Below are 25,257 nucleotides of genomic sequence, written 5' to 3' on the forward strand. Positions count from 1 at the left end.
AGAAACCAAGCCAATCCACAGTATTGTTTAGAATTAGGATAAAATATATCAAAATGAAAAAATTGTTTTCCGAGAAGTAAATAAAGTATTTTCACAGCCTTGAAGTCACAGATAAAGGCCACTCCTACTGTTTTTTTTGAGCTGATTCGCGTGTAAGCTTCTCCTACTATCGGTCTATTTGATAGGAGATGGTTGAAATATGTGCAGTCAGTTTTTGATAATTACCTGAAGCTCGCAAGATTTGGTGTTTAAACACGAAATCCAACAATAATCCAAAGCCAGTTTGAGGTCGTTTATACAAGAAATTCGTAATTGCCTCTGAAAAGATAAATGATTGTTTTATTGTTGGTTTTTTTCATTCAGACTCAAGGCAATTATCTTGTCTATGTCTGTGACCTTTTTCATTGAGGAGAAATTTAAAAACTATGAAATTTGTGACAAGAAGTAAATAATACAACACATTGTAGCTTTTCATCGGAAAAATTTATCTAGGATCAATCGAGTAATTTGAAAAGGAAAAAATTTTATTCGAATGTCTATAAGTATAATATGTATTTAGATATACATATACAGGGTGTGGCGTAATTAATGGATAATACTATACTGGCGAATAGGGGAGGTCATGGCCGACTAGAAAATGTAAAGTTATGTTCAGTAAAAATATCATAGTGTTCGAGATATCGAACAATTTAATTTTTTCTGAAAAGTGCACCTTCACTCACTAAATTCATTGCTGTGATCACAAATCTTGTTATTTCTTTGGGCATTGTTTTTCATTTTACTATCAAATAGCTGTACTATGAGATAAACTACCAAATTCCTACCATCTTTCTTAATTAAGAGAAGAAAAGTAAGATAATCCTGATGTTTGCACTTTTTAGAAAAAAATGAAATTGTCCGATATCTCGAAAACTATGATATTTTTACTGAACAAAATTTTATGGTCGGCCAATACCTCCCCTATTCGCCAGTACAGGATTATCCATTAATTACGCCACACCCTGTATGTGTTTGAAATGAAAATAACCATATTGTACCTTTCAAACAGCGAATTACAACCATCTATTAGTAAGTTATTATTAAATGCCATTTCATAAGCCATGATAGCTTGACAAATAAACATTTTAAAAATTTTTTAAGAAGTCATCAAACAATAGTCACTTATCTGATAACATCATGCATAAAAAATCATTAATCCATTTTTTAATTACAAACAGATAGTTGAATAACTTTAAGAAAAAAGTATGAGAATTATTCAACTATCTATCAGTAAATAATTAAATAATGCTTTAATGACCATAACGTGATCAGATAAACATGAAAAGTTAGACGCTTTTCTCAAAGTTTTTTTAAAATGTTTATTTGTTTTATAATTTTTTTTTCGTGGTATTTATTTATCACTGACCTCTGAACAATAAGAATTTAGTTGCTGGTATCAGGACTTAATTTAGTTTATTCACAAATTCTTATGGATACCTATGTTATCTACTAGAAAGTTAAATAATGGTTTAATGAACGTGACGTCATCAGATAACCAACAAAAGTTTGACTTAGGTACTCTCAATTTGTGTAGGTGCATTTAAAATATTTATTTGTCATATTTATAATGACTTACCTAATGAGGTTGATGGCCATTCTGAAAATTCTAACTATCTTATGTATTATCAGATAAATAATTCTTGGAATGTATCTGTCAACAGATAAGAAACGAAAGTTTTACCCTTTTTTAAAATATTCATTTTTACCAGGGTGATAAAATAAATCAGATATGATTGAACGAAAATAAAAATCATATTCTCTTTTCCCATTGTTTAGGTTGAATTTTGAAACGTTCAACTAAAGAACGAAATCAGTTTGAGTAGTTTGATACTTCAAAATAAATATCGATATGTAGAATTTCAAAACTGAAATTATAATATATATTATAATTAATAACGAAAGTATTCCATAAAAATAGGAGCATACTACTGAATATGTCGTATTTAACCTAATATTGTCACGATAAATCAGGATTTTCAACTAATGGAACTAGAGCATAATAGGTTTCCTGTGATCGAAATCATAATGCGAAAAATTAAAAAATATCGAATTTGACATTCTAAAATAAATATCGAATATTTTCGATACCTATGTACCTGTTTCTAATTTCTGGACATCGAAAATGAAAGTTATGACTCAATATTGCTGAGAGCCCCAGAAATAAATAAAAACAATAAAATATTAATATTATTCAACGGCTGATTTCAAATATCAGAAGGTGTTTTCAACAGGTTCTGGTCACGATAAATCAGAATTTTTGACTAATGCAACTAGATCATGATATGTTTCGTGTGGTCGAATTCAAAATGCGAAATATTTAAAAAATAGCGAATTTGATGCTCTAAAATAAATATCGATTGTAGAATTTCAAATTTGAAATTCTGCTTAACGAAAATACTCGATAAAAATGGGAGCAAACTACTAAATATGTCGTTTTCAACTGAATATCGTCATCTGAATCTTATAATTCTCCTTTATGATAGATTAGTCTATTGTGCAACAAGTGGGGAAAGTCCAACATTTCTCGCGGGTGTGGAAGTTTGTGGTACGAGCCTGAAAGGCGAGTGCCACTTATAATTAATTTATTCATAGCTATATCATACCTTACTAACTAGATCTTCGTTATAATTTGGATTTTTCTGAGTATTAGGTACTAGAGAATAGTTTGAAATTTTTACTCTTATTGTGGAATGCAGCTTTACATGATGAAAACTTTAAATTAGAATATCCATGCCAAATTCAAGGTCAATATCTTGTAAAGGACAGGTGCTATGAGAAAAAACTTGAAAAAATCAAACTTCAACACCCTGTATATGGAAAACAAAGAGTTTGGGTGCACATCTTTCAATTTAGGAACACCCTGTATAAAAGCTGATTTAGAGTTTTATTCAATCCATTCGGTTTCTTTCATGCTGAATGAACCTAGTGTCATTTTGAAGTAAAAAGTGGTCCATTTTGAAGTGAAAGCTTGTATCTTTCCATGATTAACTGACATAACCTACTGAACACAAGTGACATGGAAAATATCAAAAAATTAATACACTTTGTTACTTCATATAATGTGAAAATACAAGTAAATGAATGGAGACATTTTTTATTCTATTCATTCCACCTTCAATGCATTTTGTGAAAACCCATATTAATGAACGGCAAAAAAAAACGCCGTCCCAAAATGGCGGAAGAATCTAGAAGTTCCCCCCCCCAAAAGTGGGTCCTGGATCCGCGCCTGACTTATTTGAGTACTTAAGTGTGTTGGTACGCTTACTAGCTTAGTATCAGTTTAACAGTGCTGAAGTACAGAACAGATAATTTTAAAGCTAAAAAGATGTCTTTGGATCATTTATATGAGTTCAGCTTCGAAAAGTTGTACAACGACTGTACAGAAAGGTAATGCTTTTACATCATTTTTTTCTTTAAATATTTTTGAAACAATATAATCGAATGTAATCTTCAGTTTCTGAATGTTGCATTTTTATAAAGAAATTTTTGTTCAATATATGTGTATGAAATGAACGATAACCATATTGTACCTATCAAACAGCGAATTAATATGTACTTTTTTTTCCTAGGGGTATAACTTTTGAGGAAGACTGCAGCGTATGTCTGAGTAGGTTGACTGGAGAACTGTACCTAACAGATTGCAGGCATTGTTTTCACAAAGAATGCATCGACAGGTGGTGCTCCAGTTCTTCCAAATGTTGTCCGATGTGTAGGACAACGTTAATTTTCGAAGGTACCTTCACTATCTTCGATACAAATTGGCAGAATGTTAATATACATCGTTTCGACAAGATGGATAGCGATGAAGAAGATGAAGAAAGTGATGAAAGTGGAGAGGAAAATGAAGAAGAGAATGAAGGAGAAAATGAAGAACAAACCAACGAGGACATTTAATGGAGAAAATATCACTCTCAAATTAAATTCTCTCTATACATTTGTATGAAGACTACTGAAAAAGTGTTCTATTCCATTGATGAATTCATGGCCTATGACTTTCAGTGAATCCTGATTTTTAACGTGATTTCTTCTTTTTTTCTGTACATGTGTTTATGTTTATTTTCATCTTCACTTGTATTTTGTTTGTTTGGATTCATGCTGTATCGTTTTATATATACATATTTTATTTTGAATTATGTTGTGTTCATATGTCATCATGATTTCTGTAAAATTTTACATCTCTGTTCGACACACCCTGTAACATTTTTGAGGGAAATGAATGAGTTATAAATTGTAATATATGTATTAGAATCATTTGTCTTTTTTTTCATCTTATTTTTCCTAACGTTAACTAACTAAGTGTCATTTCAATCAGAAATAGCTCTCGTTTGTCTTATGAATGTGATTTATTATAATTAAAATAATTGAAAAAATACACTTATTAGGTGTACAACTTTGCTTCCGCCGTTTTGCAATAGATAACTATAGAGGTAGGTGGTAAGTGATAGTCGAAAGATCGTTCGATGTTGCTTGCTAAGCCTACAAGAGGCACTTACTACAGACGAGTTGTAACAAAATCGACTAATAATCCGAGTAATCAAACAGCTATCGATATTGGATTGGCAATGATAGACATATATTTTTTTTATATGTAATGGAAATTTCTGATATGCTCATTCCTAATGATCCAAGAATAAGAGCCAATTTGATTGTAAGAGATAAAACGATATTCGGTATTTTATTGATCTACAAAAGTATGTTAAAGTCAGATTTTCGGCCTAAATATTAGGTGTACAACTTTACTTCCGCCGTTTTGCAATAGATGGCTGTAGCTGTAAGGGGTAGTCGAAATAAATAGATCGTAGATGCCATACAATAAGCTTAAGTATTTGTTAACATAACGCTATCGAAATATTAGTCGATTTTTGTCTGCATCATGAAGATATTCTCGTTTAAATATGTCAGCTCCAAATTGAAAATCTGGGCGTACGCCAATGCAGTGAAACTGTCATATCATTTATTTTCCTGGTTTCCTTGGATGAACGTTATTGATAATAATTGCAGCGAAATTCATAAAGCTATATTCCTCTATTATATTCATAAAACCCTCAAAAAAGGGGTAACTTAACCATAGTACTAATAAATGGTACCACGGTACCAATATGGTTTCATTTGAAAACATTGAGTGTTACCCAAAAAACGATTACGAGGAACTTTATTTGCTCATAAAAAACGCAATTTAGTGTTTTTGACGGGATTTCGATTTTTCTAGTATTAGACAGGTCAATTGGAATAAATCGGAATCATCGTGGCACACTCAAATGGAAAACTAAAAATTGAATTATAAAAAAATTTTGACGTTTGAAATGTCACTTATGTGGTATCATTGGATTCAAAAAATTATACAGATTTCAAAAATGTTATAATATACAGGGTGTTCCACTTGAAAATCGAGAGTTGGTATCATTTCCGGCGAAACAGGAAGTGAAAAAAAACATTTGTAGATTAAAAAGTGTCGCTTATTATGTATATTATGTATTATTAATTTTTAGTAACGTTTATTATTTTAACGTGAAATCTAAAGAAGCGACTAAGTAGGAAAAAAATTTAATTTGAAGAATAAAAAAAAGATGAAATATAATGACTGTCATTCAATTTTCGATTTAAAATGAATTTCGAACAAGTAGAAACCAAGCCAATCCACAGTATTGTTTAGAATTAGGATAAAATATATCAAAATGAAAAAATTGTTTTCCGAGAAGTAAATAAAGTATTTTCACAGCCTTGAAGTCACAGATAAAGGCCACTCCTACTGTTTTTTTTGAGCTGATTCGCGTGTAAGCTTCTCCTACTATCGGTCTATTTGATTGGAGATGGTTGAAATATGTGCAGTCAGTTTTTGATAATTACCTGAAGCTCGCAAGATTTGGTGTTTAAACACGAAATCCAACACTAATCCAAAGACAGTTTGAGGTCGTTTATACAAGAAATTCGTAATTGCCTCTGAAAAGATAAATGATTTTTTTATTGTTGGTTTTTTTCATTCAGACTCAAGGCAATTATCTTGTCTATGTCTGTGACCTTTTTCATTGAGGAGAAATTTAAAAACTATGAAATTTGTGACAAGAAGTAAATAATACAACTCATTGTAGCTTTTCATCGGAAAAATTTATCTAGGATCAATCGAGTAATTTGAAAAGGAAAAAATTTTATTCGAATGTCTATACCTTTCAAACAGCGAATTACAACCATCTATTAGTAAGTTATTATTAAATGCCATTTCATAAGCCATGATAGCTTGACAAATAAACATTTTAAAAATTTTTTAAGAAGTCATCAAACAATAGTCACTTATCTGATAACATCATGCATAAAAAATCATTAATCCATTTTTTAATTACAAACAGATAGTTGAATAACTTTAAGAAAAAAGTATGAGAATTATTCAACTATCTATCAGTAAATAATTAAATAATGCTTTTATGACCATAACGTGATCAGATAAACATGAAAAGTTATACGCTTTTCTCAAAGTTTTTTTAAAATGTTTATTTTTTACTATTATTATTTTTATTGAACAAAATTACAGAGTTGAGGTACATTAAACCTATAAACTCTAACTGAAAATTATCCATAATACAACTGTAGAGAAAGAGAAAAAAAAAACAGAGATAAGTGAAATTTACAAAAAGCTACAAAAATGATATTATCAACAACCAAAAACCTAACAATGTATACACTTCAATTACTTTTCCAGGTGTCAAATTTATTCTTGAACGCATTGACTGATACTGCTTCTACAATTTCACTGGGCAGGCCGTTCCAATGGTTAAACACCCGATTACAAAGGAAATTCTCTCGGCATCTCGTTCGAAATACTTCTCTATTCAACTTGTATCCATGTCCACGAAGTTGATTCGAATTCAATTTATACAGGTGGGACATATCGACGCCGAATAAGCCGTGCAATGCTCGATATGTAACTATCAGGTCTCCCCTCAAACGACGATCAGCAAAGAAAGAAAGACCCATCATCCGTAGCCGTTCTTGATAACAAGGGCGATTCCATCCAAAGGGAATGCGTGTGACACGACGTTGTAAGTTCTCCAGCAATGCAGCATCACCCGTCAACCACGGATGCCAAACCGGACCGGCAAATTCAAGTATTGGTCGAATATAACTTTTATATATTTGGGAGATAGCCGCCACATTATTGCCACGAAAAACGTTCTGGACAACATATATAAGACGTTTGACCTTTTTTGTGATGTGCAATACATGTTCAGTCCACGAAAGATCACTTGAAATCACCACACCCAGGTCCACATGAGATGAACATCCAACAACTTCAACGCCGTCAATGTAATAAGTCAAACCTGGATTGTTTTTACCCAAATGTAGTATTCGACACTTTGAAGGGTTTAGGGGAATCAACCATTTGTCGCACCAACAAACGACCCTGTCCAAGTCTTCCTGCAGGGTTTTATAGTTGTTGAGAGGGCAATTGAAAAATTTAATATCATCGGCAAATGAAGCACTGTCCGACTTGAACTCAACAGCTAGATCGCTCACATACACCAGAAACAGCAACGGTCCCAGAACTGAGCCCTGAGGAACGCCACTGAGCACGCATCTTGGTTCCGATCTGGCCGCACCAACTTTTTTCACAAACGATCTGTCAGTTAAGAAGCTCTCAATCCACTTCAAGATCAATCATCGGATTCCAAAGTGCTCCAGCTTGTACAGAAGCCTATTTATTGGTACCCTATCGAAGGCCTTTGCGAAATCCAGATAGACAACATCTACCGGAAGTCTATTATCCAAAGAATGGGTCCACTTGTTGAGACAGTTGAGGAGGCAGGTGATAATTGATCTTCCCCTGATGAAACCATGCTGGGTATCTGGTATGATGTTATGTTCCAAAAAAAATGAAAGCATTCTGTCGTACATTAACCTTTCCAGAATCTTACATAGAATGGAAGTGAGGCTTATTGGCCTGAAATTATTCGGATCTTGCTTGTCGCCTTTTTTATGTATCGGTGATACAAGTGCACTCTTCCATGATTTCGGCAGTATACCAGAGGTCAAAGATACTGAGAAAATTTTGGATATGGGTAGACTAAGAGACTGAGAACACTCTTTGAGCAACCTGGCAGAAAAACCATCCGGACCAGGTGACGACGAAACATTCAGCGACCGCAGTTTCTCTTCAGCCATCAAGGGATTGATGTCAATAAAAGCCAGAGAAGAATGGTTTCGAGGAGAAGCAGTTGAAGGTATAGGTGCTCCGGGCTCGGATGTGAATGCCATTGAGAAGGTATCAGCCAGAATTTCAGCTGAACACTTATGGTCATCTGCAACTAATCCATCCTTGTCCTTAACAAGCGGCAAAGATGGTACGGTATTGAAAAAGCGTCGTGTGTATTTGAAGAATTTCTTCTTGTCACCCTAAGTAGCTAGATCACTCTCAAATTTGGATTTGGCCTCACGTAATCAGCTTGAAAGATGATTGGAGAATGCTCTATGCCTCCGAAAGTCACAAACCTGCCTGCCGCGAACATACCTCCGCCACAACAATTTCTTGAACTTAATCATCCCAAAAATATGACTGTCAATCCAAGGCTTACTGCTATTGACCCTTACAGTTCGCATGAAAGTGCGGTCCTCAACAGTTCCGGTAACATATGCGTTAAATTTAATCCATCTCGACTCGCCGTCCCCAGTGCCCATCACATCATCCCAGTCTGTTTTGAAAAATATTTCATTAATACTCTGGTATCTGACAATTTTGCAAGTTTTAGTCTCGGACTTCATTTTAGAGGAAAGAAAAAATTGTATTTTTGCTGATAAAACCAAGTGATCTGATTTTCCCAGTGGCGGATGGTATTCAAGTTCCGAAAGTAAATTCACATCATTTGTAAGGATTAGATCTGGTGTTGTAGGTTCTTGGTTTACTCTGTAACGGGTGGGTTGGTCAACTAACTGGTGTAAATTGGAGTGGTTCAACATTTCGGTGTATGGAATCGAAGGAGAGTTTGCTGAGGGCGAACGAGATATTGGCCATATTCTAATGTCGCCGAGATTGAAGTCTCCAGCCAATAAAACATGTTTATGTAGGTTAGAAAAGTTCATCAGATGCTCACATAGGTCTTTGTCATATATGGAAGGTCGTGGGCGATATATGCAGCCAACACACAAGGCGAAGCCAGATGATTCTATATTCAAAAAGATATTATCGATGCCTGGAGTATTGAGTGAATGTTTAGAGATTTTAAACGAATTAGCAATGGAGTCATGGACATATATACATACCCCAGCATAACCTGGAGTAGTGATACTATCGCAACGGTATATGGTGTAATCAGGTATATGAGCAACTATATCAGGCTTTTCTGGATGAAGCCACGTTTCCGTGATCATTATAAGAGAAGGTTTATGATATTCGACCAGTAAAAGAAGTTCATTGAACTTTGCAGTTAGGGAAGCTAGGTTGGAATATAATACCGGCCATACATTCAAAGGTAATACTAGTTTTTTGAAGAAGAATCCTCTGATACAATTGTAGGAACACCCCTGATATATTTTATGGTGAGGTTGACCTCTCCAGCTCGGCGTCTTCTCTCGCGTCTTGTTTTATAATTTTTTTTTTCGTGGTATTTATTTATCACTGACCTCTGAACAATAAGAATTTAGTTGCTGGTATCAGGACTTAATTTAGTTTATTCACAATTTCTTATGGATACCTATGTTATCTACTAGAAAGTTAAATAATGGTTTAATGAACGTGACGTCATCAGATAACCAACAAAAGTTTGACTTAGGTACTCTTAATTTGTGTAGGTACATTTAAAATATTTATTTGTCATATTTATAATGACTTACCTAATGAGGTTGATGGCCATTCTGAAAATTCTAACTATCTTATGTATTATCAGATAAATAATTCTTGGAATGTATCTGTCAACAGATAAGAAACGAAAGTTTTACCCTTTTTTAAAATATTCATTTTTACCAGGGTGATAAAATAAATCAGATATAATTGAACGAAAATAAAAATCATATTCTCTTTTCCCATTGTTTAGGTTGAATTTTGAAACGTTCAACTAAAGAACGAAATCAGTTTGAGTAGTTTGATACTTCAAAATAAATATCGATATGTAGAATTTCAAAACTGAAATTATAATATATATTATAATTAATAACGAAAGTATTCCATAAAAATAGGAGCAAACTACTGAATATGTCGTATTTAACCTAATATTGTCAAGATGAATCAGGATTTTCAACTAATGGAACTAGAGCATAATAGGTTTCCTGTGATCGAAATCATAATGCGAAAAATTAAAAAATATCGAATTTGACATTCTAAAATAAATATCGAATATTTTCGATACCTATGTAGCTGTTTCTGATTTCTGGACATCGAAAATAAAAGTTATGACTCAATATTGCTGAGAGCCCCAGAAATAAATAAAAACAATAAAATATTAATATTATTCAACGGCTGCTTTCAAATATCAGAAGGTGTTTTCAACAGGTTCTGGTCACGATAAATCAGAATTTTTGACTAATGCAACTAGATCATAATAATGTTTCGTGTGGTCGAATTCAAAATGCGAAATATTTAAAAAATATCGAATTTGATGCTCTAAAATAAATATCGATATGTACAATTTCAAATTTGAAATTCTGCTTAACGAAAATACTCGATAAAAATGGGAGCAAACTACTAAATATGTCGTTTTCAACTGAATCTCGTCATCTGAATCTTATAATTCTCCTTTATGATAGATTAGTCTATTGTGCAACAAGTGGGGAAAGTCCAACATTTCTCGCGGGTGTGGAAGTTTGTGGTACGAGCCTGAAAGGCGAGTGCCACTTATAATTAATTTATTCATAGCTATATCATACCTTACTAACTAGATCTTCGTTATAATTTGGATTTTTCTGAGTATTAGGTACTAGAGAATAGTTTGAAATTTTTACTCTTATTACATGATGAAAACTTTAAATTAGAATATCCATGCCAAATTCAAGGTCAATATCTTGTAAAGGACAGGTGCTATGAGAAAAAACTTGAAAAAATCAAACTTCAACACCCTGTATATGGAAAACAAAGAGTTTGGGTGCACATCCTTCAATTTAGGAACACCCTGTATAAAAGCTGATTTAGAGTTTTATTCAATCCATTCGGTTTCTTTCATGCTGAATGAACCTAGTGTCATTTTGAAGTAAAAAGTGGTCCATTTTGAAGTGAAAGCTTGTATCTTTCCATGATTAACTGACATAACCTACTGAACACAAGTGACATGGAAAATATCAAAAAATTAATACACTTTGTTACTTCATATAATGTGAAAATACAAGTAAATGAATGGAGACATTTTTTATTCTATTCATTCCACCTTCAATGCATTTTGTGAAAACCCATATTAATGAACGGCAAAAAAAAACGCCGTCCCAAAATGGCGGAAGAATCTAGAAGTTCCCCCCCCCAAAAGTGAATCCTGGATCCGCGCCTGACTTATTTGAGTACTTAAGTGTGTTGGTACGCTTACTAGCTTAGTATCAGTTTAACAGTGCTGAAGTACAGAACAGATAATTTTAAAGCTAAAAAGATGTCTTTGGATCATTTATATGAGTTCAGCTTCGAAAAGTTGTACAACGACTGTACAGAAAGGTAATGCTTTTACATCATTTTTTTCTTCAATTATTTTTGAAACAATATAATCGAATGTAATCTTCAGTTTCTGAATGTTGCATTTTTATAAAGAAATTTTTGTTCAATATATGTGTATGAAATGAACGATAACCATATTGTACCTATCAAACAGCGAATTAATATGTACTTTTTTTTCCTAGGGGTATAACTTTTGAGGAAGACTGCAGCGTATGTCTGAGTAGGTTGACTGGAGAACTGTACCTAACAGATTGCAGGCATTGTTTTCACAAAGAATGCATCGACAGGTGGTGCTCCAGTTCTTCCAAATGTTGTCCGATGTGTAGGACAACGTTAATTTTCGAAGGTACCTTCACTATCTTCGATACAAATTGGCAGAATGTTAATATACATCGTTTCGACAAGATGGATAGCGATGAAGAAGATGAAGAAAGTGATGAAAGTGGAGAGGAAAATGAAGAAGAGAATGAAGGAGAAAATGAAGAACAAAGCAACGAGGAAATTTAATGGAGAAAATATCTCTCTCAAATTAAATTCTCTCTATACATTTGTATGAAGACTACTGAAAAAGTGTTCTCTTCCATTGATGAATTCATGGCCTATGACTTTCAGTGAATCCTGCCTTTTAACGTGATTTCTCCTTTTTTTCTGTACATGTATTTATGTTTATTTTCATCTTCACTTGTATTTTGTTTGTTTGGATTCATGCTGTATCGTTTTATATATACATATTTTATTTTGAATTATGTTGTGTTCATATGTCATCATGATTTCTGTAAAATTTTACATCTCTGTTCGACACACCCTGTAACATTTTTGAGGGAAATGAATGAGTTATAAATTGTAATATATGTATTAGAATCATTTGTCTTTTTTTTCATCTTATTTTTCCTAACGTTAACTAACTAAGTGTCATTTCAATCAGAAATAGCTCTCGTTTGTCTTATGAATGTGATTTATTATAAATAAAATAATTGAAAAAATACACTTATTAGGTGTACAACTTTGCTTCCGCCGTTTTGCAATAGATAACTATAGAGGTAGGTGGTAAGTGATAGTCGAAAGATCGTTCGATGTTGCTTGCTAAGCCTACAAGAGGCACTTACTACAGACGAGTTGTAACAAAATCGACTAATAATCCGAGTAATCAAACAGCTATCGATATTGGATTGGCAATGATAGACATATATTTTTTTTATAGGTAATGGAAATTTCTGATATGCTCATTCCTAATGATCCAAGAATAAGAGCCGATTTGATTGTAAGAGATAAAACGATATTCGGTATTTTATTGATCTACAAAAGTATGTTAAAGTCAGATTTTCGGCCTAAATATTAGGTGTACAACTTTGCTTCCGCCGTTTTGCAATAGATGGCTGTAGCTGTAAGGGGTAGTCGAAATAAATAGATCGTAGATGCCATACAATAAGCTTAAGTATTTGTAAACATAACGCTATCGAAATATTAGTCGATTTTTGTCTGCATCATGAAGATATTCTCGTTTAAATATGTCAGCTCCAAATTGAAAATCTGGGCGTACGCCAATGCAGTGAAACTGTCATATCATTTATTTTCCTGGTTTCCTTGGATGAACGTTATTGATAATAATTGCAGCGAAATTCATAAAGCTATATTCCTCTATTATATTCATAAAACCCTCAAAAAAGGGGTAACTTAACCATAGTACTAATAAATGGTACCACGGTACCAATATGGGTTCATTTGAAAACATTGAGTGTTACCCCAAAAACGATTACGATGAACTTTATTTGCTCATAAAAAACGCAATTTAGTGTTTTTGACGGGATTTCGATTTTTCTAGTATTAGACAGGTCAATTGGAATAAATCGGAATCATCGTGGCACACTCAAATGGAAAACTAAAAATTGAATTATAAAAAAATTTTGACGTTTGAAATGTCACTTATGTGGTATCATTGGATTCAAAAAATTATACAGATTTCAAAAATGTTATAATATACAAGGTGTTCCACTTGAAAATCGAGAGTTGGTATCACTTCCGGCGAAACAGGAAGTGAAAAAAAATCATTTGTAGATTAAAAAGTGTCGCTTATTATGTATATTATGTATCATTAATTTTTAGTAACGTTTATTATTTTAACGTGAAATCTAAAGAAGCGACTATGTAGGAAAAAAATTTAATTTGAAGAATAAAAAAAAGATGAAATATAATGACTGTCATTCAATTTTCGATTTAAAATGAATTTCGAACAAGTAGAAACCAAGCCAATCCACAGTATTGTTTAGAATTAGGATAAAATATATCAAAATGAAAAAATTGTTTTCCGAGAAGTAAATAAAGTATTTTCACAGCCTTGAAGTCACAGATAAAGGCCACTCCTACTGTTTTTTTTGAGCTGATTCGCGTGTAAGCTTCTCCTACTATCGGTCTATTTGATTGGAGATGGTTGAAATATGTGCAGTCAGTTTTTGATAATTACCTGAAGCTCGCAAGATTTGGTGTTTAAACACGAAATCCAACAATAATCCAAAACCAGTTTGAGGTCGTTTATACAAGAAATTCGTAATTGCCTCTGAAAAGATAAATGATTGTTTTATTGTTGGTTTTTTTCATTCAGACTCAAGGCAATTATCTTGTCTATGTCTGTGACCTTTTTCATTGAGGAGAAATTTAAAAACTATGAAATTTGTGACAAGAAGTAAATAATACAACTCATTGTAGCTTTTCATCGGAAAAATTTATCTAGGATCAATCGAGTAATTTGAAAAGGAAAAAATTTTATTCGAATGTCTATAAGTATAATATGTATTTGGATATACATATACAGGGTGTGGCGTAATTAATGGATAATACTGTACTGGCGAATAGGGGAGGTCATGGCCGACCAGAAAATGTAAAGTTATGTTCAGTAAAAATATCATAGTGTTCGAGATATCGAACAATTTAATTTTTTTCTGAAAAGTGCACCTTCACTTACTAAATTCATTGTTGTGATCACAAATCTTGTTATTTCTTTGGGCATTGTTTTTCATTTTACTCTCAAATATCTGTACTATGAGATAAACTACCAAATTCCTACCATCTTGCTTAATTAAGAGAAGAAAAGTATGATAGTCCTGATGTTTGCACTTTTTAGAAAAAAATGAAATTGTCCGATATCTCGAAAACTATGATATTTTTACTGAACAAAATTTTCTGGTCGGCCAACACCTCCCCTATTCGCCAGTACAGGATTATCCATTAATTACGCCACACCCTGTATGTGTTTGAAATGAAAATAACCATATTGTACCTTTCAAACAGCGAATTACAACCATCTATTAGTAAGTTATTATTAAATGCCATTTCATAAGCCATGATAGCTTGACAAATAAACATTTTAAAAATTTTTTAAGAAGTCATCAAACAATAGTCACTTATCTGATAACATCATGCATAAAAAATCATTAATCCATTTTTTAATTACAAACAGATAGTTGAATAACTTTAAGAAAAAAGTATGAGAATTATTCAACTAATTCAGATATTCAGATAGTTGAATAACTTTAAGAAAAAAGTATGAGAATTATTCAACTATCTATCAGTAAATAATTAAATAATGCTTTAATGACCATAACGTGATCAGATAAACATGAAAAGTTAGACGCTTTTCTCAAAGTTTTTTTAAAATGTTTATTTGTTTTATAATTTTTTTTTTCGTGGTATTTATTTATCACTGACCTCTGAACAATAAGAATTTAGTTGCTGGTATCAGGACTTAATTTAGTTTATTCACAAATTCTTATGGATACCTATGTTATCTACTAGAAAGTTAAATAATGGTTTAATGAACGTGACGTCATCAGATAACCAACAAAAGTTTGACTTAGGTACTCTTAATTTGTGTAGGTCCATTTAAAATATTTATTTGTCATATTTATAATGACTTACCTAATGAGGTTGATGGCCATTCTGAAAATTCTAACTATCTTATGTATTATCAGATAAATAGTTCTTGGAATGTATCTGTCAACAGATAAGAAACGGAAGTTTTACCCTTTTTTAAAATATTCATTTTTACCAGGGTGATAAAATAAATCAGATATAATTGAACGAAAATAAAAATCATATTCTCTTTTCCCATTGTTTAGGTTGAATTTTGAAACGTTCAACTAAAGAACGAAATCAGTTTGAGTAGTTTGATACTTCAAAATAAATATCGATATGTAGAATTTCAAAACTGAAATTATAATATATATTATAATTAATAACGAAAGTATTCCATAAAAATAGGAGCAAACTACTGAATATGTCGTATTTAACCTAATATTGTCACGATAAATCAGGATTTTCAACTAATGGAACTAGAGCATAATAGGTTTCCTGTGATCGATATCATAATGCGAAAAATTAAAAAATATCGAATTTGACATTCTAAAATTAATATCGAATATTTTCGATACCTATGTAGCTGTTTCTAATTTCTGGACATCGAAAATAAAAGTTATGACTCAATATTGCTGAGAGCCCCAGAAATAAATAAAAACAATAAAATATTAATATTATTCAACGGCTGCTTTCAAATATCAGAAGGTGTTTTCAACAGGTTCTGGTCACGATAAATCAGAATTTTTGACTAATGCAATTAGATCATAATATGTTTCGTGTGGTCGAATTCAAAATGCGAAATATTTAAAAAATATCGAATTTGATGCTCTAAAATAAATATCGATATGTAGAATTTCAAATTTGAAATTCTGCTTAACGAAAATACTCGATAAAAATGGGAGCAAACTACTAAATATGTCGTTTTCAACTGAATCTCGTCATCTGAATCTTATAATTCTCCTTTATGATAGATTAGTCTATTGTGCAACAAGTGGGGAAAGTCCAACATTTCTCGCGGGTTTGGAAGTTTGTGGTACGAGCCTGAAAGGCGAGTGCCACTTATAATTAATTTATTCATAGCTATATCATACCTTACTAACTAGATCTTCGTTATAATTTGGATTTTTCTGAGTATTAGGTACTAGAGAATAGTTTGAAATTTTTACTCTTATTACATGATGAAAACTTTGAATTAGAATATCCATGCCAAATTCAAAGTCAATATCTTGTAAAGGACAGGTGCTATGAGAAAAAACTTGAAAAAATCAAACTTCAACACCCTGTATATGGAAAACAAAGAGTTTGGGTGCACATCCTTCAATTTAGGAACACCCTGTATAAAAGCTGATTTAGAGTTTTATTCAATCCATTCGGTTTCTTTCATGCTGAATGAACCTAGTGTCATTTTGAAGTAAAAAGTGGTCCATTTTGAAGTGAAAGCTTGTATCTTTCCATGATTAACTGACATAACCTACTGAACACAAGTGACATGGAAAATATCATAAAATTAATACACTTTGTTACTTCATATAATGTGAAAATACAAGTAAATGAATGGAGACATTTTTTATTCTATTCATTCCACCTTCAATGCATTTTGTGAAAACCCATATTAATGAACGGCAAAAAAAAATGCCGTCCCAAAATGGCGGAAGAATCTAGAAGTTCCCCCCCCCAAAAGTGGGTCCTGGATCCGCGCCTGACTTATTTGAGTACTTAAGTGTGTTGGTACGCTTACTAGCTTAGTATCAGTTTAACAGTGCTGAAGTACAGAACAGATAATTTTAAAGCTAAAAAGATGTCTTTGGATCATTTATATGAGTTCAGCTTCGAAAAGTTGTACAACGACTGTACAGAAAGGTAATGCTTTTACATCATTTTTTTCTTCAATTATTTTTGAAACAATATAATCGAATGTAATCTTCAGTTTCTGAATGTTGCATTTTTATAAAGAAATTTTTGTTCAATATATGTGTATGAAATGAACGATAACCATATTGTACCTATCAAACAGCGAATTAATATGTACTTTTTTTTCCTAGGGGTATAACTTTTGAGGAAGACTGCAGCGTATGTCTGAGTAGGTTGACTGGAGAACTGTACCTAACAGATTGCAGGCATTGTTTTCACAAAGAATGCATCGACAGGTGGTGCTCCAGTTCTTCCAAATGTTGTCCGATGTGTAGGACAACGTTAATTTTCGAAGGTACCTTCACTATCTTCGATACAAATTGGCAGAATGTTAATATACATCGTTTCGACAAGATGGATAGCGATGAAGAAGATGAAGAAAGTGATGAAAGTGGAGAGGAAAATGAAGAAGAGAATGAAGGAGAAAATGAAGAACAAACCAACGAGGACATTTAATGGAGAAAATATCACTCTCAAATTAAATTCTCTCTATACATTTGTATGAAGACTACTGAAAAAGTGTTCTATTCCATTGATGAATTCATGGCCTATGACTTTCAGTGAATCCTGCCTTTTAACGTGATTTCTTCTTTTTTTCTGTACATGTGTTTATGTTTATTTTCATCTTCACTTGTATTTTGTTTGTTTGGATTCATGCTGTATCGTTTTATATATACATATTTTATTTTGAATTATGTTGTGTTCATATGTCATCATGATTTCTGTAAAATTTTACATCTCTGTTCGACACACCCTGTAACATTTTTGAGGGAAATGAATGAGTTATAAATTGTAATATATGTATTAGAATCATTTGTCTTTTTTTTCATCTTATTTTTCCTAACGTTAACTAACTAAGTGTCATTTCAATCAGAAATAGCTCTCGTTTGTCTTATGAATGTGATTTATTATAAATAAAATAATTGAAAAAATACACTTATTAGGTGTACAACTTTGCTTCCGCCGTTTTGCAATAGATAACTATAGAGGTAGGTGGTAAGTGATAGTCGAAAGATCGTTCGATGTTGCTTGCTAAGCCTACAAGAGGCACTTACTACAGACGAGTTGTAACAAAATCGACTAATAATCCGAGTAATCAAACAGCTATCGATATTGGATTGGCAATGATAGACATATATTTTTTTTATATGTAATGGAAATTTCTGATATGCTCATTCCTAATGATCCAAGAATAAGAGCCAATTTGATTGTAAGAGATAAAACGATATTCGGTATTTTATTGATCTACACAAGTATGTTAAAGTCAGATTTTCGGCCTAAATATTAGGTGTACAACTTTACTTCCGCCGTTTTGCAATAGATGGCTGTAGCTGTAAGGGGTAGTCGAAATAAATAGATCGTAGATGCCATACAATAAGCTTAAGTATTTGTTAACATAACGCTATCGAAATATTAGTCGATTTTTGTCTGCATCATGAAGATATTCTCGTTTAAATATGTCAGCTCCAAATTGAAAATCTGGGCGTACGCCAATGCAGTGAAACTGTCATATCATTTATTTTCCTGGTTTCCTTGGATGAACGTTATTGATAATAATTGCAGCGAAATTCATAAAGCTATATTCCTCTATTATATTCATAAAACCCTCAAAAAAGGGGTAACTTAACCATAGTACTAATAAATGGTACCACGGTACCAATATGGTTTCATTTGAAAACATTGAGTGTTACCCAAAAAACGATTACGAGGAACTTTATTTGCTCATAAAAAACGCAATTTAGTGTTTTTGACGGGATTTCGATTTTTCTAGTATTAGACAGGTCAATTGGAATAAATCGGAATCATCGTGGCACACTCAAATGGAAAACTAAAAATTGAATTATAAAAAAATTTTGACGTTTGAAATGTCACTTATGTGGTATCATTGGATTCAAAAAATTATACAGATTTCAAAAATGTTATAATATACAGGGTGTTCCACTTGAAAATCGAGAGTTGGTATCATTTCCGGCGAAACAGGAAGTGAAAAAAAACATTTGTAGATTAAAAAGTGTCGCTTATTATGTATATTATGTATTATTAATTTTTAGTAACGTTTATTATTTTAACGTGAAATCTAAAGAAGCGACTATGTAGGAAAAAAATTTAATTTGAAGAATAAAAAAAAGATGAAATATAATGACTGTCATTCAATTTTCGATTTAAAATGAATTTCGAACAAGTAGAAACCAAGCCAATCCACAGTATTGTTTAGAATTAGGATAAAATATATCAAAATGAAAAAATTGTTTTCCGAGAAGTAAATAAAGTATTTTCACAGCCTTGAAGTCACAGATAAAGGCAACTCCTACTGTTTTTTTTGAGCTGATTCGCGTGTAAGCTTCTCCTACTATCGGTCTATTTGATTGGAGATGGTTGAAATATGTGCAGTCAGTTTTTGATAATTACCTGAAGCTCGCAAGATTTGGTGTTTAAACACGAAATCCAACACTAATCCAAAGACAGTTTGAGGTCGTTTATACAAGAAATTCGTAATTGCCTCTGAAAATATAAATGATTTTTTTATTGTTGGTTTTTTTCATTCAGACTCAAGGCAATTATCTTGTCTATGTCTGTGACCTTTTTCATTGAGGAGAAATTTAAAAACTATGAAATTTGTGACAAGAAGTAAATAATACAACTCATTGTAGCTTTTCATCGGAAAAATTTATCTAGGATCAATCGAGTAATTTGAAAAGGAAAAAATTTTATTCGAATGTCTATACCTTTCAAACAGCGAATTACAACCATCTATTAGTAAGTTATTATTAAATGCCATTTCATAAGCCATGATAGCTTGACAAATAAACATTTTAAAAATTTTTTAAGAAGTCATCAAACAATAGTCACTTATCTGATAACATCATGCATAAAAAATCATTAATCCATTTTTTAATTACAAACAGATAGTTGAATAACTTTAAGAAAAAAGTATGAGAATTATTCAACTATCTATCAGTAAATAATTAAATAATGCTTTTATGACCATAACGTGATCAGATAAACATGAAAAGTTATACGCTTTTCTCAAAGTTTTTTTAAAATGTTTATTTTTTATTATTATTATTATTATTAAACAAAATTACAGAGTTGAGGTACATTAAACCTATAAACTCTAACTGAAAATTATCCATAATACAACTGTAGAGAAAGAGAAAAAAAAAACAGAGATAAGTGAAATTTACAAAAAGCTACAAAAATGATATTATCAACAACCAAAAACCTAACAATGTATACACTTCAATTACTTTTCCAGGTGTCAAATTTATTCTTGAACGCATTGACTGATACTGCTTCTACAATTTCACTGGGCAGGCCGTTCCAATGGTTAAACACCCGATTACAAAGGAAATTCTCTCGGCATCTCGTTCGAAATACTTCTCTATTCAACTTGTATCCATGTCCACGAAGTTGATTCGAATTCAATTTATACAGGTGGGACATATCGACGCCGAATAAGCCGTGCAATGCTCGATATGTAACTATCAGGTCTCCCCTCAAACGACGATCAGCAAAGAAAGAAAGACCCATCATCCGTAGCCGTTCTTGATAACAAGGGCGATTCCATCCAAAGGGAATGCGTGTGACACGACGTTGTAAGTTCTCCAGCAATGCAGCATCACCCGTCAACCACGGATGCCAAACCGGACCGGCAAATTCAAGTATTGGTCGAATATAACTTTTATATATTTGGGAGATAGCCGCCACATTATTGCCACGAAAAACGTTCTGGACAACATATATAAGACGTTTGACCTTTTTTGTGATGTGCAATACATGTTCAGTCCACAAAGATCACTTGAAATCACCACACCCAGGTCCACATGAGATGAACATCCAACAACTTCAACGCCGTCAATGTAATAAGTCAAACCTGGATTGTTTTTACCCAAATGTAGTATTCGACACTTTGAAGGGTTTAGGGGAATCAACCATTTGTCGCACCAACAAACGACCCTGTCCAAGTCTTCCTGCAGGGTTTTATAGTTGTTGAGAGGGCAATTGAAAAATTTAATATCATCGGCAAATGAAGCACTGTCCGACTTGAACTCAACAGCTAGATCGCTCACATACACCAGAAACAGCAACGGTCCCAGAACTGAGCCCTGAGGAACGCCACTGAGCACGCATCTTGGTTCCGATCTGGCCGCACCAACTTTTTTCACAAACGATCTGTCAGTTAAGAAGCTCTCAATCCACTTCAAGATCAATCATCGGATTCCAAAGTGCTCCAGCTTGTACAGAAGCCTATTTATTGGTACCCTATCGAAGGCCTTTGCGAAATCCAGATAGACAACATCTACCGGAAGTCTATTATCCAAAGAATGGGTCCACTTGTTGAGACAGTTGAGGAGGCAGGTGATAATTGATCTTCCCCTGATGAAACCATGCTGGGTATCTGGTATGATGTTATGTTCCAAAAAAAATGAAAGCATTCTGTCGTACATTAACCTTTCCAGAATCTTACATAGAATGGAAGTGAGGCTTATTGGCCTGAAATTATTCGGATCTTGCTTGTCGCCTTTTTTATGTATCGGTGATACAAGTGCACTCTTCCATGATTTCGGCAGTATACCAGAGGTCAAAGATACTGAGAAAATTTTGGATATGGGTAGACTAAGAGACTGAGAACACTCTTTGAGCAACCTGGCAGAAAAACCATCCGGACCAGGTGACGACGAAACATTCAGCGACCGCAGTTTCTCTTCAGCCATCAAGGGATTGATGTCAATAAAAGCCAGAGAAGAATGGTTTCGAGGAGAAGCAGTTGAAGGTATAGGTGCTCCGGGCTCGGATGTGAATGCCATTGAGAAGGTATCAGCCAGAATTTCAGCTGAACACTTATGGTCATCTGCAACTAATCCATCCTTGTCCTTAACAAGCGGCAAAGATGGTACGGTATTGAAAAAGCGTCGTGTGTATTTGAAGAATTTCTTCTTGTCACCCGAAGTAGCTAGATCACTCTCAAATTTGGATTTGGCCTCACGTAATCAGCTTGAAAGATGATTGGAGAATGCTCTATGCCTCCGAAAGTCACAAACCTGCCTGCCGCGAACATACCTCCGCCACAACAATTTCTTGAACTTAATCATCCCAAAAATATGACTGTCAATCCAAGGCTTACTGCTATTGACCCTTACAGTTCGCATGAAAGTGCGGTCCTCAACAGTTCCGGTAACATATGCGTTAAATTTAATCCATCTCGACTCGCCGTCCCCAGTGCCCATCACATCATCCCAGTCTGTTTTGAAAAATATTTCATTAATACTCTGGTATCTGACAATTTTGCAAGTTTTAGTCTCGGACTTCATTTTAGAGGAAAGAAAAAATTGTATTTTTGCTGATAAAACCAAGTGATCTGATTTTCCCAGTGGCGGATGGTATTCAAGTTCCGAAAGTAAATTCACATCATTTGTAAGGATTAGATCTGGTGTTGTAGGTTCTTGGTTTACTCTGTAACGGGTGGGTTGGTCAACTAACTGGTGTAAATTGGAGTGGTTCAACATTTCGGTGTATGGAATCGAAGGAGAGTTTGCTGAGGGCGAACGAGATATTGGCCATATTCTAATGTCGCCGAGATTGAAGTCTCCAGCCAATAAAACATGTTTATGTAGGTTAGATAAGTTCGTCAGATGCTCACATAGGTCTTTGTCATATATGGAAGGTCGTGGACGATATATGCAGCCAACACACAAGGCGAAGCCAGATGATTCTATATTCAAAAAGATATTATCGATGCCTGGAGTATTGAGTGAATGTTTAGAGATTTTAAACGAATTAGCTATGGAGTCATGGACATATATACATACCCCAGCATAACCTGGAGTAGTGATACTATCGCAACGGTATATGGTGTAATCAGGTATATGAGCAACTATATCAGGCTTTTCTGGATGAAGCCACGTTTCCGTGATCATTATAAGAGAAGGTTTATGATATTCGACCAGTAAAAGAAGTTCATTGAACTTTGCAGTTAGGGAAGCTAGGTTGGAATATAATACCGGCCATACATTCAAAGGTAATACTAGTTTTTTGAAGAAGAATCCTCTGATACAATTGTAGGAACACCCCTGATATATTTTATGGTGAGGTTGACCTCTCCAGCTCGGCGTCTTCTCTCGCGTCTTGTTTTATAATTTTTTTTTTCGTGGTATTTATTTATCACTGACCTCTGAACAATAAGAATTTAGTTGCTGGTATCAGGACTTAATTTAGTTTATTCACAATTTCTTATGGATACCTATGTTATCTACTAGAAAGTTAAATAATGGTTTAATGAACGTGACGTCATCAGATAACCAACAAAAGTTTGACTTAGGTACTCTTAATTTGTGTAGGTACATTTAAAATATTTATTTGTCATATTTATAATGACTTACCTAATGAGGTTGATGGCCATTCTGAAAATTCTAACTATCTTATGTATTATCAGATAAATAATTCTTGGAATGTATCTGTCAACAGATAAGAAACGAAAGTTTTACCCTTTTTTAAAATATTCATTTTTACCAGGGTGATAAAATAAATCAGATATAATTGAACGAAAATAAAAATCATATTCTCTTTTCCCATTGTTTAGGTTGAATTTTGAAACGTTCAACTAAAGAACGAAATCAGTTTGAGTAGTTTGATACTTCAAAATAAATATCGATATGTAGAATTTCAAAACTGAAATTATAATATATATTATAATTAATAACGAAAGTATTCCATAAAAATAGGAGCAAACTACTGAATATGTCGTATTTAACCTAATATTGTCACGATAAATCAGGATTTTCAACTAATGGAACTAGAGCATAATAGGTTTCCTGTGATCGAAATCATTATGCGAAAAATTGAAAAATATCGAATTTGACATTCTAAAATAAATATCGAATATTTTCGATACCTATGTAGCTGTTTCTAATTTCTGGACATCGAAAATAAAAGTTATGACTCAATATTGCTGAGAGCCCCAGAAATAAATAAAAACAATAAAATATTAATATTATTCAACGGCTGATTTCAAATATCAGAAGGTGTTTTCAACAGGTTCTGGTCACGATAAATCAGAATTTTTGACTAATGCAACTAGATCATGATATGTTTCGTGTGGTCGAATTCAAAATGCGAAATATTTAAAAAATAGCGAATTTGATGCTCTAAAATAAATATCGATATGTAGAATTTCAAATTTGAAATTCTGCTTAACGAAAATACTCGATAAAAATGGGAGCAAACTACTCAATATGTCGTTTTCAACTGAATCTCGTCATCTGAATCTTATAATTCTCCTTTATGATAGATTAGTCTATTGTGCAACAAGTGGGGAAAGTCCAACATTTCTCGCGGGTGTGGAAGTTTGTGGTACGAGCCTGAAAGGCGAGTGCCACTTATAATTAATTTATTCATAGCTATATCATACCTTACTAACTAGATCTTTGTTATAATTTGGATTTTTCTGAGTATTAGGTACTAGAGAATAGTTTGAAATTTTTACTCTTATTACATGATGAAAACTTTAAATTAGAATATCCATGCCAAATTCAAGGTCAATATCTTGTAAAGGACAGGTGCTATGAGAAAAAACTTGAAAAAATCAAACTTCAACACCCTGTATATGGAAAACAAAGAGTTTGGGTGCACATCCTTCAATTTAGGAACACCCTGTATAAAAGCTGATTTAGAGTTTTATTCAATCCATTCGGTTTCTTTCATGCTGAATGAACCTAGTGTCATTTTGAAGTAAAAAGTGGTCCATTTTGAAGTGAAAGCTTGTATCTTTCCATGATTAACTGACATAACCTACTGAACACAAGTGACATGGAAAATATCAAAAAATCAATACACTTTGTTAC

This window comes from Harmonia axyridis, chromosome 1 (assembly GCF_914767665.1).
Source record: "Harmonia axyridis chromosome 1, icHarAxyr1.1, whole genome shotgun sequence".
NCBI lineage: Eukaryota > Metazoa > Arthropoda > Insecta > Coleoptera > Coccinellidae > Harmonia > Harmonia axyridis.